Source organism: Grammomys surdaster, unplaced genomic scaffold (assembly GCF_004785775.1).
Source record: "Grammomys surdaster isolate TR1022 unplaced genomic scaffold, NIH_TR_1.0 126036, whole genome shotgun sequence".
In the NCBI taxonomy this organism is placed as follows: Eukaryota; Metazoa; Chordata; class Mammalia; order Rodentia; family Muridae; genus Grammomys; species Grammomys surdaster.
Window position 1 is genome coordinate 2470139 of NW_021620849.1, and position 5125 is coordinate 2475263.

At 48.3% G+C, this 5125-nt stretch overlaps 1 long non-coding RNA gene across 1 annotated transcript; it reads left to right on the forward strand.

The window, feature by feature from the left end:
* The first annotated feature begins 2066 nt into the window (after positions 1 to 2066).
* Positions 2067 to 4847, forward strand: LOC114610357. Its single transcript, XR_003709674.1, has 4 exons — positions 2067 to 2271; positions 2705 to 2809; positions 4119 to 4249; positions 4439 to 4847. It is a non-coding gene; the product is annotated as an uncharacterized LOC114610357 (long non-coding RNA).
* The last annotated feature ends 278 nt before the right edge of the window (positions 4848 to 5125 follow it).

A 5125-nucleotide genomic window follows, 5' to 3' on the forward strand; every position in this document is an offset into this window, starting at 1 on the left:
CTCCTCCTCCTCCTCCTCCTCCTCCTCCTTCTCCTCTTCCTTCTCCTCTTCCTCCTCCTCTGCCACCACCACCTCTTGGCTTACTGGCTTGCTCTCCATGGCTCTCTCAGCTTCCTATAAACCCAGGACCATCTGCCAAGGGGTAGCATGGGCTATCCACCTCCATCAGTCACTAATCAAAAACAATACCCCCAAAGACTTGACCATAGGCCAATTTAATGGAGCCATTTTCTCAGTTGAGGTTCTCTCTTTCCACCTGACAAAATGAACAAACAAACAAACAAACAAACAAACACAAACAACCCTCACCAGCACATGTCCAGAAGCAGCTGGAGGAAGAAGGAACACAGGAGGTGTAAGACAGTTCCCATACGGGCATCAGGGCCCACATCCATCCTGGTAGACTCCTGAGTGCTAGTTAATGCCTACAGCCTTAAACGTTTATTTTTTTTCTCTTTCTTGCTGACTTTGCCACCGGGGGGGGGGCGACGCTCTCCCTCCTGGTTCTAGGGACAGCTCCCCAGGGCCCCAGCAATTGCATGCTGATTTCTCTCTGACTGCAATTCTTCCTTAGTTGTGAGCTTGAGCTGGCTCATCTGCTATCATTCACCACACAGTGACTTCACTTGAAGAACGAGGAGGCTAGTTATTTGGCACCAAAAAAAAAAAAAAAAAAATCAACATTTCCTGATCCTGGTCAATGTCTTTTTGGGTTTTGCTTATTTTTTTTCCCCCCAGAGGTCTCTTTCATTGTTGAGGAATGGGGGAAATCTGTGGAGTTGGCCTCCCATAATCAATCCAGACCTGAGTATTCATTGCAAGAATTGGCCATTTGCTTCTTTGTCTTTGTTTTGTTGCTGTGTTGTTGTTGTTTTAAAGACGGGACCTCACTATGTAACTCTCTGGCTGTCCAGGAACCTCAGGCTGGTCTTGAATGCACACAGATCGGCCTGCTTCTGCCTCCCAAGTGCTGTGATTAAAGGCATGTACCACCACTGCCCAACTCTCTCTCTTTCTCTCTCTTCTTGTGTGTGTGTTCACTCATGTAAGTGCAGGAAATTTCTTTTATTATTTTTTTATGTTCATGTGTTTTACCTGCATGTGTGTCAGTGCATCATGTGCATGCATCTTGCTCTTGGAGACCAGAAGAGGATACTAGACCACCCAGAACTGGAGTTACAGTTTTGAGCTGCCATGTGGGTGCTGGGAGTTGATCCGGGTCTTCTGGAAGAGTAGGCAGTGCTCTTAATGGCTGAGCCATCTCTGTAGCCCCCAGACATCTGCTTCTTTGTGTGTGTGCATATGCATGCGTGTTGGAATACATGTGGAGGCCAGAGGGTTGTTTTTCTCCTTTCACTGTGTGTTTCAGAGATCAAACTCTTCTTTAGGCTTGGCCAGGGGCCCCTTTATCAGCTGAGCCACTTCTCTGGCCCTGTCTATTTGCCTTTGAACCAGATTTTCCTCTACAGTAATTTAGATCTGAATTTTATCGGGAGGCAAATAAGTTTCCTCTCTTACCTGGCAGAAGTGTGGGCACAAGTCCTATAGGGAAAGAATTCTGTGATCCACTAGTCAGGTCTGTCAAGGTCAAGGCAATGGGGGAATTAAAGTCTGAGTGCTATTTGCCCAGATAGGTGATAGAAAGGATTAGCTTTTCAAATAGGGAAGAATACAGATTCTATAGAAGATTTAGTGGTTTTTCACTCTTTGTTGTGTGTAATTAATGTTGTAACTAAGAATCCTATATTTAGGCTGGCTGAATATCTCCGTGCAAACCCCTTGTCTACCATGCATGCCGGCTTGGGTTCCATCTCCAGCACCTCAGAAGGGGATAGGGGATTATGTCTATATTAGTCAGGCAGGGTTGGAGAGACTGCACGCAGTAGCTGTTAAGAGTTTAGACATCTCTCTCCAAACTCCAGGCCCAGCTCGTGGGACAGGTGCCAAGATTCTCAGGCAAGGCCTCTTGGCATGCAGACCCATGGAGATGGATGGGGGAGGGGCGAGGCTTGGAACCGGCCTGGCAGGAGGAAATGCTGAGTTAGTTCTCTTGCCAGAGGCAGGCACAGGATGTACCCAGCTCAGCAAGCTCCTCACTCCAATGCAAATGGACAGAGAGTCTGTGGGGCCTGAAACTTCCGTGGCTGATTGGCAAGGCAGGGGAGGCCTGTCTAAGAGAGTGGAAGAAGGGACCGAGCCTGGAGAATGTGCTGTACATCTGAAAGGAACTTCAGCCAAATTTGAGACAGGGCTGGTATGCTGCCTCAGCAGGTAAACACAGTGTGTCAAGCCTGTCCATCTGACTCCAAGCCCCAGGACCCTCATGGGTGAAGGAGAGAGCCATCCTGTACTCCCCTTGGCTCCACCTCCACACACCTGCTGGGTTTCGGCACCAATAAAAGGAGAGAGAGAGAGCAGAGAAGTGGAGGATAGAGGCCGGCCATGACCACGTGGAGAGACCGGGAAGAGAAGGGGGGAGGTGAGACAACAACCTGCAGGTGCGGGTCGGGAGGGCAAGAGAGAGAGGAGGGGCCAAGCAGCCCCTTTTATAGTGGGCAGGGTTACCTGCCTGTTGCCAGGTAACTCTGGGGCGGAGCATACCTGGCTGTTGCCAGGTGACTGTGGAGGTGGAGTTTAACAGATTACTAACAATCCCTCCCATAAATAAATAGATGTAAGTTAACATTTGCAATTGCTCAAACAGGCCTTGAACTGTAGGTTCTTCTCCATGAGCCTCTGGAGTAGCTGGGAGTCTGACTCAGACACAGATGCCCTAAGTGGAGACAGGAGACTCGAGCAGGAGAAGGAGGTGGGTTGTAAGCAGACAGGATTAAGCACTCGGGTTGGGGATATGCCTTGCTTGGTAGAATGCCGGCCTAGCACTCAAGAGGCCCTGGGTTTAGTGCCTAGAAGCTCTTAAAATTGGGCATAGTGGCACATTCCTGTAGTCTTAGCGTTAGGAAGTGGGGGCAGGAGGTTCACCATCATGAAGCTGGAGAGCCGGCTCAGCAGGTGACAGTGCTTGCTGCTCTTGCAGAAGACCCAGGCTTGATTCCCAACATCCACATGGCTTCTCACAGTTGCCTCTAATTCCCTTATCTGGTCCCTCATGTTCTCTCTCTCTCTCTCTCTCTCTCTCACCAATCTTTTAAAAAAAGGTAAGAGATAAGAAAAAAAAAAAAGGAAAGGTTTGGGGTTTTTTGTTTGGTTGGTTTGGCTTTTTGGGGGGAGTATCTTTCTTCCTTTTTTTTAAAAGTTTTTATTAGTTTAATATATATGGTTGCTTTGGCTGCATGTATGTCTATGCATCATGTGCATGCCTGGTGCAGCAGACAGCATCCAGCGCCCTTGGACTGGATTACAGACAGGCGTACGTGCTGGGAATTAAACCTAGGTCCTTTGGAAGGGTGGTGTCTTAATTAGGGTTTTACTGCTGTGAAGAGACACCATGACCAAGGCAACTCTTATAAGGACAACATTTAACTGGGGCTGGCTTACTGGTTCTGAGGTTCAGTCCATTATCATCAAAGCAGGAAGCACGGCAGTCTCCAGGCAAACATGGTGCAGGAGGAGCTGAGAGCACTACATATTTATCTGGAGGCCGCTAGAAGACTCTCTTTCTTCCTTTAATTCTTTCTTTCTTGGTTTTTCAAGACAAGGTTTCTTTGTGTGGCCCTAGCAGTCCTAGAAATCTATCTATAGTCCAGGCTGGCCTCAAACTCAGAGATCCACCTCCCTCTGCCTCCTGAGTGTGCTGGAATTAAAGGCCTGTGCCACCATGCAGGCTTATACAGAATTCTGAGAGTGGTACCTGGGGAAGGCTATGTGTGAGCCAATGGAGCCTTCTAGGTCTGCTAGGCTTGAGGACAGAGTCTCTGGAAAGAGGATGGCTCCTCTGATAACACTCCACTTGGTTATCCCACTAAAGACCTGAGGACCAGGAAGCCATTCTCTAACTGCTCTATCGAGCTTTGAAAGTTCAAGGTCAGAAAAGCATGATAGCGTGCTCCTGGTGACCCCAGCACCCAGGAGGCTGAGACAAGAGACATTATGGATGGCTGTGTGTCACCGTGTGGGTACTGGGAGTAGAATACTCAAAAGTGTTATATGTATTTCAGATGCCCACCCAAGCCCAGCTGCTCTGTCTGTCTCCTGCCTGTGGATTAGCACATAAAGCTCTCAGCTACTGCTCCAGTGCCATGCCTATGTGCTTCCCAGTGTGGTGATCATGGACTCGCCCTTCGAAACTGTAAGCTAGACCCAAGTAAATGCTTTCTTTAAAAGAGTTGCCTTGGTCATGGTATCTCAGTAACACACTGGTCCAGGCAAAGCCCTCTAAGCAATAATGATGCCCTGGAAGTGGATGCCTGGCTCTCTTTCTGGTCTCTCCAAGTGCAAACTCCTTGAGGCCAATCTATGATGCCTTCTGTCTCCACAGAGAACAGACAGCATGAGGACCAAAGAGAAAGGAGAAACTGGATGCTGGAGGTGCCTAATTGAAAAGTCCATTCTGTAGAGGGAGGAAGGGGCTTTCTAGAAAGGAAACATGGAGTGGTCAGCAGAGCTGGAAGCCAGAGAAGAGAAGATAGGGCCAGTGGAGGGTGAGCAGCATAGTACTCATCACGTTTTAACCACTGAGGATGTAATGGTCCAGGAAGCCACAACCTCACACCAACTGCCCCTCCTACTCTCATGGTAGTACAGAGCCTCCCTAGATAATGCCAAGGCTTGAAGTGGAAATTTGTAGTTTCTTTGGAGACTCAGTTGTACCATGTAATGTTTTTCTGGAAACTGTCTAGTGAGAGGATGTTTTGCTGAGAACAGATACATGATATTTTTCTGGAAGCTGCCTGGAAAAGGGCATGTAATGTTTTTCTAGAGTGGATGCTTGAGAGGAAACGTTATTGGTTCACCTTGCCCTTCTTTGCTGGTCTTTGTTGGGCTTTACTGATGCTGGCCTTCACGGTCCACACTGTGGCATTGGTGGCATTGGTTTGCCTTGCCTTCTTCACCCCTTCATAGAAAGAAACACACCGAAGAACTTCTCATGATAATCTGGTGGCTTCTTGCCACTTCTGCCGACTCAGGCCAATTGGCAGAGCCTTGAGGTTTCCTCTGGATCGAA